Below are 17,517 nucleotides of genomic sequence, written 5' to 3'. Positions count from 1 at the left end.
AAGGGGTGGTCACTCTTGCTGGCAGTGAGGCTCAGTTTCTAGGAGCAGCTGAGGATGCACATGGGGTAGTGAACTGCAGAAACCCAGTGAACTCAGGGGAGCAGACATCTTCCTGTCGGGGTCACCCAGGCTGCTGGGTCTAGACATTCCTAAAGCCCACATTTCTGCGTGCTGGGTTACTTGGGCTGTACTTGGTTGTCCTGCTTAACTCTGCCTCCTGCTAGCTGGGCCTGGAAGTGGAGTGGGTGCTTTAGGGTGCCAGCTTCAGGTAGCCTGAGGTGTTCATGACCTGGTTCTTCCTGGCCCGCCCAGCTCAGGTCTGCCACTAACCCCCTAGAAGTAGAAACTGTCCTCAGGCTTCACTCTCACAGTGTGTCCTGTGTAATGATACACATTTTATTAATCCTGCGACGTTGTTCCCACCTGCACTGGACCCTCAAAACCACAGAGGCTAGGAGTTATTTTCATTACGTCTTTTGAAGCTGAGGTTGGAGAGACGGGGAGCCAGGACCCTCTTCTCTGGTGTCAGAGGAAGATTTGGGGAGAGTGCTTGCTTTGGAACAGTGGCAGACAGGAATTTTGGGAAATGGCTTTTCTGGGTTTGTATTTTGCATGGAGTAGCCTCTGTCAGGATCTGAGGCCTCTTTCTTGGTTTTTCTGATACTCCTTAATTCCTCTGGACCTGGAAATAGGAGCCATAGTGCAGACCTCCAAATTCCAGTCAAAGCCATTCTCTGCTCTCCCACTAAAACCTGCTAAGGCTCCCCAGTGGGCTCAGAACGAACACTTTCCAAATGCCCCAGGGACTGCTGCGGCCAGGGCCTGACTGCTTCCTCTAGGCTCAGCTTAGCCCCTCCCCTCACGTTCTTACCCAGACTCGTCTGTGCCAGTCACAGAGCCTTGCCCGACACAGGGCCTTTGTGTTGTCAGTGCACTGTGCAGGGTACAGGGCGACAGCCATCACTGCCATCAGTCTAGTCACCCTTGACTCTCTGGCTCTCTAGTGATCTGTCACTGGGGAGACCTGTCCTCCCCATCCCATAATTCTTTGAGTGCCCTTCCCAGCACTCTGTCCCGTGATGTATGCATAACCACTTGGTACCTTACTGCCCAAGAACATGGCTTTCCAAGGCCAGGGATGGTACCAGAGGTAGGTAGGTATGCCACTCAGGAGTCCTGGTGCTGGCTCTGGGCTGCTGGGGCCTCCCTAGATGGGTCCTCCTGGATTGGAGCACCATCAAGAGGAGCTTGTTCACAAGGGAAGGCCGTGGCAAGGACCTTGGCTGCAAGCTAGCAAGTGGGTAGAGGCAGCACCTGTTTGCACTGTTGTGGAAAACACAAACACAGTGGTTCACTGGCTGGTATGTGCTGGAGGAGGGTGGAAGGACTCTCAGATGGTTGCTTAGCTCCTGCCCCGACTGGGCTCAACCACTTTATAGGATCCACTCATTCTGGGCTACTACTTTTCTGGTTGATTTTTTCAGATGACAACCTGTGACAGAGTTCCAGACGCCAGAGAATGGAAGGTGCAGCCCAGGCTGAGGCATGTTCTAACTTAGCCCATGAGGCCACCAGCTGCTTGCAGGGACTCAAAGGTCAGAGACAAATCTAACATTATATCACCCTAGTGCATTGTAAGGTGGATTGGCTGGCCTTGGCTGTGCACACACCTCATCAAAAATGAATAAACATGAGTGCTGGGAGCAGCTCCCTCCAGACGTCATACACAGCATGGTCAGACTGGCAGAACTTCCAGCCTCAGCCTGTGGCAGGTGCTCCACACACAGGCTTCACGGAGCTATTAGCACTCAAAGCTACACTGTTCCTCTAGGAGCACGCCTTCTTCTAAGCCAATTCAAAAGTCCAGACTTATTAAAAAAAGTATTACTTAAACTTCTCAAAGTCATACAGTACAGGTTTAATCTCAGAGTGAGCAGTAAGCACCCTGGCCAGCCAGTGGCAGGAACAGCTGCCCCGATGGATGGATGTGGGCAAGGCTGCACAGGCAGCTTCTTGAATCTGACCTCCCTGCTGGCCTCAGTGAAGGGCCATGGGTGGCAGCGTCTGTGGTAGCCTCTTTCCTTGAGAGACTGGGGTGTGCTTTATGGCACCCACACTCTTCCAACCCTGCCTGGGCCCCAGACTTCTCAGTCTGCTTCTGACCAGTGCAGGAGTAAAGCTGAGGTCATTCTACCCTGCCCAGTACCTGCAGGGCAGCAGGAGTAAGAGTTCCTGCAGTTAGGGCTGGGGCAGAGAGAGGGGACCCTGCCTCTAACCCACCCTCCTGACAGATCACTTCTGGGGAGGAAGGCACAGATGCCGTACGGTGTCAGCGGAGACTGAACCCAGTGACTCTGCCTGCCCATTCTCCTTGGTCCTTAATCAACGGCTCCACGCCCTATCTTCACAACACCCTTCTACAGGCAGTAGAAGCAAGAACAACAGCTACCTTAAAGAACAGGCAACACTGTCCTCAACAGCCTGACACAACGCTGGGCTGGAGCTGGCAATGTCTAGATGTCATGTTGGCCAGAGGAGCCTGGAGGGTGTGAGGTAGAAATGACTGGTGTATTCAGTGACCACTGGTGTTCCCCAAGCCCAGCCTGAACACTGGGACGGTGTGCCTCCTTCCCCGATGCTCGCAGCTGTCAGCAGATACTGCTCTTCTGGCTTGGTGTGTCCCTCCTCATCTGGCCATCTTCAGGGACGCCGGTCTGTCTGGGCAATCAGTTCCTGCCTGGAAGATGACTCCAGCTCTTCCTAGTCTCCCCATCCACTCAGGCGGCCGCCCCAGGCTCTTACAAATAAGCCAAAGCCACGATGCCAGCAGCTTCCTGACTTAAAATGAAATCTACCCTTATCCAGACCATGGTGGCTGCACGTCTGGGCCAAGGCTGCAGCCACCAAATGGCACATGCCGCATCCCTGCCTGGAATGCTGTGCCTCCACAGATTGATTTGGGTTTAGCACAATGCTGCTGTGGGCAGAGCCCCTGGGGTTCCGCCGAGCTATAACCCATCACACATCCCGCTGACACATACCCTTTCTTCATCCATCATCTTAGTCACCCTGATGCTGCCCGGTCCTTGGCAGGCTCCCCAGTTCCCACTGGTCAGTGGCAGGGAAGGTTCCTCACTGAGCTGTGAACACATAGCCTTCCTCCCTTCTTGCCCCAAGGAATCATCTAATAAATATGTCCTCTGAATGGTCACCATGTGGTCACATCTTAGGAAGAGAGTCTGGGGACGGCATGGGGGCTCTTCAGGGACAGCTCATGTTCCTCACCTGGATCTGCTTCCCCAGTCCTGGCCTCTGCTCTGTAAGCAGGCCATGGAGAGAGGAGGGGAAGGGGGCCGAGGGAATCATGACTAGGGACAGTCAAGGGACCTCCACAATCCTGCCTATGGCTCAGCCGTATATACACACAGGCCCAAAAATGTCTGTCTAGTTGGAGTCCACGTGGTGGTCAAGAGATAGGTGGGCACCCCTTATCAGAGACGTGGTGCTGCTCATCCTCAAAATTAACCGAGGAGCTGAGGGACCTGATAACTCCGGGAGACCTTACTCACCCTCCCCTCATACCCAAAGCCCCTGAGCAAGCACATGGCCACATCAGATTGGACACCTGTCCCCTACCAGGCCTTGGGACGTTGGCTCTTTTTCCCTCTAGTGACTGACTGCAGGCTCTTCCCCTCTGTCTTCATCGCACGCCTATCTTACAGCCGCAGTTGCCTCCGCCAGGCATGCAGGGCTGCACTCTATGCTGGGAATGCTCACCTCAGGCTGTCATGTAACTAGTGACTAGCTGAACAACAAAGCCATGGACGCCTTCAACCAACCTCCTGTTGACAGGAGTGATTTTCTATGGCTATAGGAATGTAATAGAAAGCTCTGGAAGGCCCTGGGACTGCCGTAGCCACATGCCATCCCCACTCATTCTGAACATGCAGTTCGAAGCAGGTCTGTTCCACAACTTCCCTAAGGCCAGTCCACTGACCAGGGAAAGAGAGGCCTTCGTATTCCTCATGGCCCGTCTGCCCAAAGCACCAAGAACAGAAGCAGTAAGAGAAAACTCCAGAGGAGTCTCCTGGTTCCACACACGTCTGAGTATTTCCCTACCATCTCTTACTGTACAGTTTTAAAATACCCCATGCCATTGGGAGCACATGCCCGGATTGCCTGGTTGACATTCTGTTGCCAGGCTTTTCTGCTGTGTGATCTCGGGCAAGTTTCTTCACCTCTCTGTGTCTCACTTTTGTCATTTGTGAAATGGAGGTAGTGAGAGAATCCCAAAGCATTGAGTTGTATGCATTGATGGTGTGACCCCACTGGGCTCTGGACTGAGTCTGGCACAGAGGAAGGACATGGCAGTGCAAGCCGCCACCATTGTCCCTGCGGTGACCAGGGTGGAGCAGGGGCTGAGCATGCAGGTTTATTGGAGCTACTCATCCACTATTTCCCACCTTGCTCTCTAGAGCTGAGAGGGCCACCATGGCTTACGGGAATCTATCTGCCCACATCACTTCCACCTGTTCTATTCACTTCCTTCCTTGTTTTCTTGCCTGCGACTCTCCTATAAGATCCACTGCCATAGGCACTTGGAGGGGAGGAATGGACCACCTTGGGCTGTGCCACTCAGTGGCGCAGGTAGCCTGCTGGGCTGTAGGGGGCGTAAGGCGGGGAATGAAGGGGTTACTAGCTCATGCTGCCAGACACTGCGTGTGGCATTTAAGGCTCAAACGTTGACACCTAGTTAAGAGATTACATAAAACATTGGTGAACTCCATGTGGCCCCTGGGGGCCCCACAAACACAAGTCCATGTTGAGACAGCCAGGCACCGAGCAGCCTGAAGCTTGTCTGTAGAACTGCAGAGAAGGAAGGGCAGACGAAGCCGGACCAGGTGCAGCGCATCTTCGCACCGCCAGTCTCCAATGATCAAGATGCCGGGTGACTTTATCACAGTGTCTGCTGACTTCCGTCTAATGTGTCTGATTTACAGGAACAGCACAGCGAATTAATTACGGTTATTAAACGCTGCTTGTTTAATGAGGACAGAATACATGCCCACAGGCCTTCTTTGTTCTAGCTGGAGGCCAGGGGCGCTCAACTCAGCTCAGAGCAACAGAGACAGGATAGAGATACAGAGGGTTATGGCCTCTGTCCCTGGGGCAGGCAAAGCTGTAGGCGTAGACAAGAGAGGAAGGTGACCAGATCGCCTCTGGGGCACAGCAGCACTCGGGGTGCAGAATGAAGGCTGAGCAGTCTCTGGGCCTTGCTGCCTTTAGCAGCTGGAGTCTGAGTTCAGGCTCAGTAGTTGTGTGATCTTGGACCTTTTGGAAGCTCAATTCCCTTTTTGGAAAAATAGGAATTTTTTAAAAATAGGATTGTTTCCTAGAATTTGAGAATTTAGTTATGTAAGCCTGTATAGTACTGAACCTCATGGGGCTGGTATGGCTTTGATTATTTTTCTTCTGAAATAGGCAACAGCTCAGGTATTCACATGAATGTGGAGAGAAATGCGATGGGGTTGGGCAGGGCTGCTCCTCACTGGAGGAGGTGATGTGAATGTTCTAAGTCTGGTTCGGCTTCTAGAAGCTCTATGACTCCTGGTGAGGCTCTTATCCTGTCACCTGATCTCTACGATACGCTGTGGCTGAGACCTAAATATTTATGGATAAGAAGTGTGTGCAGAGGAACTGAGCAGCCCATCATCCAAGGGTGTCCCCAAGCTCCACGTGGGGACATCAGTCCCCAGGGTAGATAGTGCTGGGAGGTGTCTCTGTCAGGGTCCACATCTGTGCTCACAGCCATGTGGCTAATCTTTCTCTACTCTTCTGGATGCAAGTCCTCCTAGGTTTACACAAGCACTCTCTGGGGTTCTGTGGCACACGGCTCCTACCCTGGCAGTCCCCACTCTTGAACGTGATAAGCAGGCTCACTAGCCCCACAGAGAAGCCCACATGCTTAGCATAACTGAGACTCCTGTGCACAGAAGGAACAAAGCTGTTATAAGCTGGATCCTTAAAATGAAAGATTCAGCTAGAGGTTTTTATTGCTTAGTTTTGAGTTTTGTGGTCTTTTAGGATGTAATGGTTCATTCAGGATGCTATTGCTTTTTTGATGTCACTGTTCAGTGCTGAGCTGTGTGGAATAGGGACAAGCCTTGGGGGCAAGGCAGGCCCAGTGAGTAAGGAGGAGGTGGATCGCTTCCTTTCATAGAGGCAGCATCTACCTGGAGTCTCCAGTCTGCCCCTAAGATCTAGCAATTACTCTGGAATGGACTGCCATATATGGATATTTTAGAGACTGGCCCATCTCCTCAGTCCAGCTCAGTTACCTGCACCAGATCCCTGCAGTCTTGGCTGGGCTAAAGAGGCTTCCAGGAGAATTCTGAGTTCACACCGTTCATCTTACTCTCTGATATTACACATGATTGATGCCCCTCCCATACATGCAAAGGATTCACTCACAGACTGTCTTTGCGGATACGGAGGCATCTATTCACATTCTGTCCTAAGGCCACTTAAAGGAGGAAGGATTGATTTGGGGGTCCTGGTTTGAAAAGAAATAGTCCACAAAGGAGGGAAGGAGGTATGGTGGTAAGGAACTTCAGGGCTGTGGGAGTGTGTGTGTGTGTGTGTGTGTATGTGTGTGTGTGTGTGTGTGTGTGTGTGTATGTGTGTGTGTATATATGTGTGTGTGTGTGTGTGTGTGTATATGTGTGTGTGTATGTGTGTGTATGTGTGTGTGCATATGTGTGTGTGTGTGTGTGTGTGTGTGTGTGTGTGTGTATGTGACTCAACACCTCCTCTTATCCCCATAGAACAGGAAGCAGAGGGTGGACAGAAAGCAGGGTTGGGTTTTGTAAGCCTTGGGGCCTTCCTCCAGTGATCCCCTTGCTCCAGGCAGGCTTAAGTTCCTAAAACTCTCACAAAATACCAACATTGTGCCACCAGCTGAGGGCCGAGTGTTCAAACACATTATCGTGTATCACTTTCCCCTGAGACAAAACCTTCCAGCTTTGCAGAAAGCTCCTTAAAACATAGGATGTTCTAAGGGATGGTGAAACATTCCATCTCACTGGGAAGCTCTGCAAGCCCAGGAAGTAATCAACTCACTAGCTTCAGGAAGTCCCTGAAACAGACCAGACTTGTCAGTCTCCTCCCTTCCTCGGTGTGTATAAGCAGTGAGGACCATAAAGAGATGTTCTTAGACCAGTCCAGCTGCCTGGAAGAAGTGGAGACCAACCGAGCAGCCTGGAAAGGACACTTCGGACCCACTGAGCTGCCTGCAGCCTACACAGTGTGCTCCAGGCATCCAGTGTTTGGGAGCTGGCACCCATGCCTGGGTGGGCGTTTGGTGATGTAATGCCTGAGTCAATTCTGTTCCTGTAACTCCTCACTCATGTTGACTTAAATAACCCCAGTAAAACTTACTGGGTCACAGCTGGAATTTGGTGTCAGCTGTGCTTCGGTCTTACGTGACTAGCTGTTTGTTCACACCTCCCCAGGAACAGTGTCACACAGCACACACGAGCCTGTGGGGAACACCTCATATCCAAACCATCCTAATCTTGTAACGGCTCCCTGGGGCTCCAGTCCTTCTCTGCCTTCATTGTGTCTCACTGTCTGGTGACCAGACTGGTCACCAGAGGGTCAGGCTGCCTGGGGTGGGACTCGTGCAGGCCCTTCTGTGACTCTGAAGCATCAGACAAGTGTGTGAGTCGGCGAGCCCTTTGCTGACGGCTTCTGAGTGTGCGAGTTGGACTCTGAGCCCTCTGCTGATGGCTTCTGAGTGTGCGAGTTGGACTCTGAGCCCTCTGCTGATGGCTTCTGAGTGTGCGAGTCGGTGAGCATTTTGCTGATGGCTTCTGAGTGTGCGAGTCGGTGAGCACTTTGCTGATGGCTTCTGAGTGTGCGAGTCGGTGAGCACTTTGCTGATGGCTTCTGAGTGTGCGAGTCGGTGAGCACTTTGCTGATGGCTTCTGAGTGTGCGAGTCGGTGAGCACTTTGCTGATGGCTTCCTTCAGGATCACCAAGAGGAGGGCAGTTAACATGCTGGGGGCTGGAAGTGGGAGTTGGCTCAAGTTAGTTCTGGAAGGTTCCCTCTGCTGCCCAAAGCTTAGCAGCTCCTGAGGACAGGACCACCCTCTGTGCCAGGGGCTCCACAGGGCAGCTGTGGAGTGCAGCCATTTCTGCTTGCCAGGTTGGGACAAAGCTCCACAATGGCTTCTGACCCCACCACGACTCACCTGGTCACTCAAGGCAAAAAAATCTTAGAGGGATGGATAGGTCTAAGAAACCCTGCTCCCAAGGGCTGCTCCTGTGAAGACACAGTACACCGTGCTAGCCTCCAAGCAGCCAGCTTCAGGGGCTCCCTTCACCAACCTCAGGAGAAGGGAGTGCTCAGTGTCCACAATACCCAGAATTCCAGGATTGCTTCTAGCCTAGCTTAGGAGTGGGTGTGCTCTGGGACTGACTGGTACCAGGCCTGGCACCTCCTGGTTGTGCCCTGCCTCAGAATGCACTGGTACTCTGAGTGTCAGGGACACTTGGGGTGCTCTAAAGATTCCTCTATTGGGAGGCTCCTCCCCAGCCCCTTTGCTCCTTCAGATGCCCTCTGGCTTCTCTGTCTTGCCCCGAGCAAGGTTGGTGGAGCAAGTCTCATACCAGGTGGAAATAACTTCCTTACCTTGACATTGCCCCCCAAACCCCTCACGTGAGTCAAAATCAGCAGCAAAGTACTGCTGTGGCGTGACTGGAGGGCACACTATATTGGCTACTCCTCTCTTCAGGCCTGATGTGGGAATACCTCAGTGGCTGCTATGGATCAGAAATGACTTGGGAACCCCCTGAGGGCTTGTCTGTGTGTTGGGAGCCTGGTCACCAATGTGTTAATTTTTAGAAGTAGGGTCTGGTGGAAAGCCCAAAGGTTATCCCCTATCTCTCCTGTCTCCTGTCTCCCCATGTGAGCTCTCTCTCTCTCTTGCCATGATGATGTGGTCCCTGTGAAGTGAGGCACTTCGGACTCTAAGTTTCCAAAGTTTTGAGGTACACAGACAGTTTTCTTTATGCATTTCCCATCTCAGTTCTTTTCTTATGGCAATGAAGCTGTCATACTGTCATAGCTAGTGAGACCTCCCTTAAGTGGAGACCCTGTTCCAGAGAAGGAAGCATGCTTCATGTACTCAGACACCTGTGCACTCCAGAATACACTGCTTAGCGTGGTGCCCACACTGAAACCCCAGTAGAGAGATGTGAGTGGACTTTAGATCCAGTGCAAAGAGAAGTACAGCTGGAGTTCAGCAACCGAGTGAACCCCAGAATTGCCATGCCTTGCCTGAGTCACCCCAGGATTGTGATGTCTTGTCCTAGTTATCAGGAGACTCGGCAGCCTGTGAAGCAGCAGAATGTATGGCCCTCCCTTAGTCCACTCCAGCAGAAGAGTCACAAGTGACACAGAGAAGCTATGCGGTCTTCACCCTCCCCCGCCAGGCACTGTCTTACTCCTCCCAGAGATTTTCCCAGCTAAGCACTCGGAGGACGCCACAGAGAGGCTAATCAGTTAAGTCTCTAGAAGGATTAGGTCCCTTTACCGATGTGGATCTGCCACTATTGATTTTGGCCTATCACAAATCCTGTGTAGCCCATTTCACTTCAGAGGGAGCCTTGGGTTGACATTGTTAAGGATCCTGCAGATATCTTCATCTTCATTGACTTCCGTTAGTGAGACACAGAGTGAGGACGCTCACACCCAGCCCAGTCCTTCGGTGTCTTTCCAAAGCCGGACAACAGTATTTTCCCCTTTACAGCAACCTTGAAAAGAGCCACTGAATCCTCCTAAGCTGGGAATCTGGAAAACCTCTTCTCGGTTTTACACTAGGTCCTTCGGAACAGCTTTTGACAAGAGAGAAGCAAAGAGAAAGAAGCTAAAAGCCTCAGAAAGGCATTTAAGTAACACTTCGGGAACGGTCAGAAGCCAGGTGTAGCAGCCCCGCGGTAACCCAGTATTCAGAGTCAGAGCGGGGAGGATAATTAGTCCAGGGCAGTGTGAACTACACAACGAAACCCTGTCACAAAAGAGCAAGGAGGCTGGAGAGATGGTTCATCAATTAAAAACATTGGCTGCTCTTCCAGAGAACCCAGGTTCAATTCCCAGCACCCACATGGTGGCTCATAATCAGCTGTAACTCTGTTTTCAGGGGGATCTGATGCCCTCTTCTGGCCTCTAAAGGCACAGACATACGTGCAGGCAAAAACATCCATGCATATAAAATAATGGGGTGGGGGAAAAACAACTTTTGGTGCTTGAATGAGATGTCCCCCACAAGTCATGGGCATTTGAATACTTGGTCCCCAGTTATTGGCTGTTTGGGAGGATATGGGGGTGTGGACTCACTGGAGGAAGTACGTCACGGGGCGGGGTGGGCTTTGAGGTTTCAGAAGACTCGTTATTTCTGGTTGGCTCTCTGCTTTCAATGTGCAGTTTGAGATGTGAGCTGTAGCAATTGCCCCAGCTGCCTACCACCTGCTGCCTCTATCCACCATCATGGACTCTAACCCTCTGGAACTGTCAGGTCCAAATTAATTCTTTTTTCTATAAGCTCCCTTGGTCATGATGTCTTATCACTAGAAGAGAAAAGTAGCTAACATCAACTCAAAACTGTATACATGGAACGTGACTACTTGCTACCTGAGATTCTGTCATGGCCACCTGCTGGAGAGCCAAACATGTCCTCCTCACCCTAACCACTAACTCAGAGCTTGTCCCAGTATGTACAGCTGGCCCAGTGCCTTCTCTGGATCGTCCCTTTCTGTGGAAGCATGTGGGGAGGCACCCACTGGTTGACGAGTCAGCCTATGCAGTGGTCCCATGCAGGAGATGTTGCTCCTTTGAAGACACCCAGACTCTGCTTTCATGGGTCACAGTCACATCCTGGCCACTGGATGCCACCCTACTATTCTGTAAGTGTTTGAAGTAAATGCTAGTGATGCCGTGTTAGCTCTTGGCTAGTGCGACCAAATACTCAAAAGGGTTTCACGGTTGCCAAGGTTTCAGGCTGTAATCGCTTGGCTCTGTGATTTGGGGCCTGCAGTGAGGTGGGACAGCATGGTGGAACAGATGTGGTGGAGGGGAGTCAGGTACGGTACTCACGAAGCAGAGAGAGACAGAGGACGAGGCCTTCAAAGGCAACTCCTGGAAACAGTCTACTGCCCCCAGTGGGACCTTACTGCCCACCTCCCAGCCTCCACTAGAATACAATCCATCAGTGGGGTTTGGACAGATCAGGACCCTCTAGATCCAGTCACTTCCCACAAGGCCCGTCAGCTGGGACCAGGTCATGTCTTAACCACACAGACGTCAAAGAACCCCAGAAAGAGAGTGACACATTTAACAAATTAACAGAGCCATTTGTGATAAAATTACAAGATGAAATAATCTTGTATGTGACTGTGTTTTAAAAACCGTATTGCTTCTCATACACAACTAATCAATGAAAATTCTTGTCCTTTTTGAAATTTATTTGTCATTATAAGTAATGAAAGTGCATTTTTTTTTTCTGTTGGAAAAAAGAATGAATGTCACCAGTGTTATCTCTGAGACTGTAATTGGGTAAAATTAAATTCCAAAGCCCAAAGGTTTGAATGGATTTTCTCGAATGCTAATGGTGAATATGTATAATCAATTGCCCTGAAGGACTGTAGGCACTGTTTATTAAAAGCATGGTAAATGTCTGTGAGTTGGGACCTGACAATCTTAGTCTTAAGAATTTACCAAAGGAAATAATTGATGAATGAAAAAAGATTAAGGGCATTCATTATCATGTTACTTACAATATTGAAAAAATTTTAATACGACTGGAATGTAAGCCATAAAAGCTGAAGAGATTGTGGGCCCCTGTCACGGCTTTCAGGCATTTACAGTCATGATGTCGGCTTAGCAAATAGCCAGGTGCATATGTTGGTCATTGGGCACTGAATCTGCACAGGCCAGTCCTGCTGCACAGTGAACCCCAACACATGTGTGCGTGGTTATAAGGAGAATCAGGGATGGACCACGCCACGGGGCTGTCTGTTTTCTACTATAATGGTAGGTGGTATCCTGGTAAAGAAATGACATTACAAGGAGGTTCCAGGACCTTGGTCTTCCAGTTCCTTTCTCTTTTCTGTTACTGCAGGCTTCTATCCTAATGCCACGTGTCACATCTGAGCACAGACGGAGGAGAAATGGTTGCTCTCAGCCACCAGTGTCCATCATCCCTTTCGGTGGGACTCTGTCCTCCCCATCAGCAACAGCAGTACAGTTTGAGGGGCTGTGTCCCTTCCCCGAGCTGGGGCCCTTTACCGGGCACATTCATCTCTGCCATTACCAGTGTGAAAGTTGACTGAACTGAAAGAGATTTTGTAGCCTATTAAGGAAACAGATCCCCAGAGAGGCCCCAATTCCACTAATTCACTGGAAAAGAAATGAGTGTAGATTTGGACAGTTGGATCATCTTTAAGTTGGGGAAGATGAGATGGGTGGGACACCCTCATAGCAGGGTACACCAAATGGCCCTCAGTCTACCTGGAAGGTGGGGCCCCTTGCAGAGAACACAGGGATCTTAGGCGCCCACATGCTGGTCAGTGTTATGTGCATGCCAGGTCTCTGGATGACAGGAGACACATTGGCTGTACCACTGTGCTTCTAGGGGGTGCTGTGTGCCTCTTGGTGACAGAAAAGACTACACATCCTTGGGGGCTGGGAAATATTACAAAGGCCTAGACACCCTCTGAGTACAAGCACCTCTGATCAGAATGCACAGTCACACTAAACCATCATTCCCGACCCTCGTGCACACAAACTCTGCTTCCTGCTGTCCTCTGTGTATAGCCTTCAGTCAGGGGTGATGTCAGCCCTGGTGAAAGCAAATATAATTATGCAGATGGTCCACATAGGGATACGTTGATTAAAACTCTGGCTAAGGTCTCAGTGAACTAAACCTCCCCAATAGGAAGGGTGAGGCTAACTGTTAGCACTTAGAAAAACTAACTAAATACCACTTATTTGTGAATTACCACCACCAAAGGTCTGTAATTATTATTATTACCTTTAAGGATGGAAATAAATCCTTTGAATGCAAGGTAAACACTGCCTGTGGGTGACTCTTTAATCTCAATGTTAAAGTCTAGCTTCCTTGCGGGTGAAGGTGTTGGGCTACTCTTCTGTCTGAGATGTTGAGGTCCACGTGCAAAGTCCACTTGGAGTTGAGAGTCCCAGTGCAGCAAGGGGTCAGCAGTGGTCAGAACACTGAGGGCCACACAGAAGGGTTCTATTCTAAATGTGATGCAGAGCCATCGATGTATTGGAAGTAAAGAGTTCATATGATCTCATTTTTGTGAAAAAATTATTGATTGTCAAGCAGCTACATGCAGGGGAGTAGACTGAGAGAGGAAAGCGGCAGGGAGACTGGGCTAGCTGAAGACTGCTCAGTCAGGGTGTGCACCCCTTGATAGAGCAGCTGGTGGATGCCACCCTGACACAGCATTCACAGGAGGGGCAGTGGAAGCTTCCTTGTCTTGAGTCTCACGCTACTGGGCATAGACAACGACCTTGACATTTCCATGGCTTCTGTGAGCCTGCTCCTCAGCCAGGCCATGTCTCTGTACCTGGGCAAGACAGAGACTGGTAAGGTACTTCCAGCTGTTCTCCTCGGGTGGTCCAACCTGGAAACACCTACTGAGTCTGAGACCTGGGGCTCATGAAAGGTCACGGAAGCTGCTAGAGCTGGTGTTGCTTCATCACAGATGGGCACTACCTGTAAATTCTGCAGTTTCCATCCACCAAGGCTTCCAAAACTGATCCTGAGCCCTGCTCCGTCACACAAGCAAGAGCCATGACCCAAACCTTTCTTCTTAGAAGCTGCTCTCTCTCTCTACAGAACATCTCACATGGGACCAACACTGAGCTGCTCAGATCCTACGCCCAGTACAAGTGAAAATGTCAGTCACATTCCTAAAGCAAGCCCATGTCAACTTACAAGTCATGACCTGGATATGCAACTTCGGAGTCACAACAGTGCAGTTCACAGAGAGCCTGTTAAGAGGAAAACTTTGGAAACAGAAAGTTGGAAAGAAAGCATAAAGCACTTAGACCAGAGTCTGCTCATGCTGGGCCCCCATCTTATGGATACAGGCTTTGAGCTTGGAAGTCAGGAGGGGCCAGATGTGGTTGGATCCTACTTGCTGCCATGCACTAGCCCTTGAGCACCATAGAGGAACCTCACCTGCATAGAGGAGCTGGTCCTTACAGCTCAGACAAGTGCCAGAGGCAGACAAGTACTGAAAATGGTTGGAGGTGGCTCTCAAGCCCCGCCTACTGCTCTCCTCCTACCCACGGTGCCTCGCCAGTGGCCTGGGTTCTGTCTATATTCACCTCGCTTCCACACTGTGGCAGAAATCTTCTGCTGGACAAGTGGCATTAAGATGGGGGGTTACCGTGCTGCTTTGTTATATGGGATGGTTGCCTGTTTCACTGAGGGCGAGTGAAGGGGGTATGCTGCCTGTATCTGTGGTCCTCTGAGGGTGGCAGGAGATGGCTGTGGCCCACCCACCTGTAGTGAGTGGCATTTCTAACTAGGGTGTTCCTTGATTCAGTCTGACATCCCACACCAACCTGCAGCTGAAGGATGGGAGCTCACTGTGTAGTGACAAGGCTAAATCACATGGACAGGATGACAGGGGCAGACTGGGCTATGTTTTGGTGATGTACTTTTAAAAATGACTGCTGTTTAACTGTCCTTGGGAGGCCACAATCCTGTAGTAGGTGGGCCACAAGGCTGCCACACCCTGAGTAAGCTCCTCTCTAGGAGTAGGGGTGGGATCATGTCCCATGATGCCCACAGTGCGGGGGGTATCACACAGACATGGACCTCTATCCTTGGACCTTCCTCTACCTTTGGAAAGCTCCTGCCTCCCATGTCACAAACAGCCAGGACAGATCTTCCTCTGCTATATACTTGGGACTCCCAGATCTCCCAAAGTCAAACAGCGGGTATTTTTGTGCCTGTATGTATGTTCATATCTGTGTATCTATGTGTGCATGTATGTGCCTGCCTGCATGTATGGGCATGCATTTTTATGCATATAGCCCTTTCCCTGTTAGATGACTTCATGTTATCTCATTGGAGTAGAAAGGTATAAAACATACTTCAGGTGTTTGCCAACTACCTTCCTAGCTTGACTTTTCACAGCTATATATGATCCATGTTTTTAGAATCCTCACTGTTGCCTCAGATTTGAGAGATCATAGATGCTTGAGAAAGGGAGGCACTGTCAGGGCTGAGAGTAAGAAGATGTCTCTGGCTAGACAACCAGGTGCCCCCTGAAGAGGCATGTTTCCTAGGAGCCCAAGATCAGACCTTGGTCCCATCTGCCTGTGCGGGGCTGGCCCAGGAGATTCAGCGGGGACCCCATATGCAGGGGAGATTTATGCTGCCCTGCTCAAGCCAGGCCTGTCTGTTCCTAATCACCAGGGGGCAAAGAAGACAGGCTAGAGGTGGCCTTCCTCCTCTCCCCCAGCCTCTTGCTCAGTTCTGTAAACTTGTTGAGAATGAAAGGAAGCTGCTGTGAGCTAAACACTGGCCAAACATCAAGAGACCATGTGCTCTAAGAGACCATGTGCCCTAAGAGACCATGTGCTCTAAGAGACCATGTGCTCTAAGAGACCATGTGCCCTAAGAGACCATGTGCCCTAAGAGATTCTAAGAGACCATGTGCCCTAAGAGACCATGTGCCCTAAAAGACCATGAAGAGACATGTGCACTAAGCTCTCAGGTTTTTTTTTTTTTTTAGCATTCTTGAGTAACCGAGTTTTCTTTCTTTCCCTCTTTCTCTCTGTCTCTGTCTCTTTGTCTCAGTCTCCGTCTCTCTTTCTCTGTCTGTCTGTCTGTCTGTCTCTCTCTTTCAACCCACACCTGCAGTTGGAGCTGACACAGAAGTTAGCTACCCCAGCACTTTGGAATCAGAAAATGTTGTTGTAACAAAATGTTTGAGGCTGGATAAGCTCCAATTCCTTGAAGTAGCTTCTCTTTCATTATCCAATTCATCTCCTCACTGAAGTGTCTGGCAGAATTTTCCAGTGCTGTTGGTCTCCATGACTGTTTGGAATGCCTGAGATACCGGGGGGGGGGGGCAGATGAATGGTGATCGTGTGGGGAGGCTTGGGCCATGTCTGTAGCACAGAGTGGTTGTGTGTGGAGCTAGATGGACCTCTTGGGAAGCAGAGGAGGCTCCTGGGTGACATAGTACCTCCATCCAGAGGACTGGTGTCCCAAGAGAAGGGACTGCATAGGGTCTGCTCCTTCCCTCTGGACACAGGGATGGCAGTGCCCCAAACACCTACAGGAGAGGTCAGGGGTGGAGCCGGGGCTTTGGTCTTAGACTTCTACCCTCCAGGAATGAGGGAGGTTAGATGGTTCCTGTTAAGCCTCCAGCCTATGGCCGTCTGTTCCTGCACCCCCACTGAATGTACAAGGAGGGCTCTGTTTGATTAGCGAGAGAAACAAACAAACAAAAATCCCTGCAGTGCATCCATCTTGCAAATCTATTTATAAATGGATCAAGTTTTCTTGAAACCAAATATAGGGACTAGGGTGCAGCTCAGTGGTACAACATTTGATAAGCATGCTTGAAGCTCTGGGTTTGGTCCCCAGCACCACACACACACATACCACACACACACACACACACACACACACACACACACAAACACACACACACACACACACTCCTCTGAAGTAAACTGTTTGCTAATTGTTTTTATTCATATATGCTCATTTACATTTAAAAATAATAAATTCTCAGTCCTGTTCATCTGGCTGGTATGTGGCTGTAATGTGATCCAGAGTCCCCCAGGACCAGAGACTCCTGAGGAATGCACCATCCTGGAATTGCCCCGCTTCTGACACAAGATTAGTGGTGAGAGCTACAGGTGGGCAGGGCAATGTAACCTGGAACTCTTCTGCTCAGGGGAATTCAAGAACAACGCTTCTGTCCTTAAACCCTCTGGGAAAATGTCACTAGGATGTCACACTGCCTGGAAAATCTTGATTTCTTCCTGACAGGCAACCAGTGAAGTCATAGCTACACCTTTGGTTTGCACCAACATGTGACATCACTGCTCCTGACCCCCATCTCCCGTTGGCCTTGATAGAGAGTCAGGGCCTTGTGGATGGCTGGCTGTCCTCAGAAGCAGTCAGCACGCACACTTTCCTGTCACTTTGGGATGCTTGGCTGGTGGATCCTAAGTCCAGAGACTTTAGAAGTGGATACCTCATTTCTGTAACCTGGAGTCTGGAATTCCCTTCCTTTATGATATTCACTGAGGGGTCCCTTCCTGAATGAATACTCATCTCTGGTACTGTCTACTTGAGGCTCTTGTGGGAATGGGAGGCTGGTCTCCACATCGCTGCTTAACTTCCCTATTCCTGGCTGCTTCTGACTCTGCACAAATTATTTGAGAACCCACAGAGGGGC

At 50.4% G+C, this 17,517-nt stretch overlaps 1 protein-coding gene and 1 long non-coding RNA gene across 3 annotated transcripts in view; one reads left to right on the top strand and one right to left on the bottom strand.

Moving 5' to 3' along the window:
• Cdh4 (cadherin 4) overlaps window positions 1-17,517 on the bottom strand; it is a 503,129-nt gene that overhangs the window by 179,946 nt on the left and 305,666 nt on the right. The window lies entirely within an intron of this gene.
• LOC131910044 (uncharacterized) lies at window positions 9,006-13,130 on the top strand. Its single transcript, XR_009378971.1, has 2 exons — window positions 9,006-10,965; window positions 12,180-13,130. It is a non-coding gene; the product is annotated as an uncharacterized LOC131910044 (long non-coding RNA).

Source organism: Peromyscus eremicus, chromosome 4, assembly GCF_949786415.1.
Source record: "Peromyscus eremicus chromosome 4, PerEre_H2_v1, whole genome shotgun sequence".
NCBI classification, from domain to species: Eukaryota; Metazoa; Chordata; class Mammalia; order Rodentia; family Cricetidae; genus Peromyscus; species Peromyscus eremicus.
Note: the sequence above shows the minus strand (reverse complement) of the source record. Positions and strands in the feature narration are given on the sequence as shown.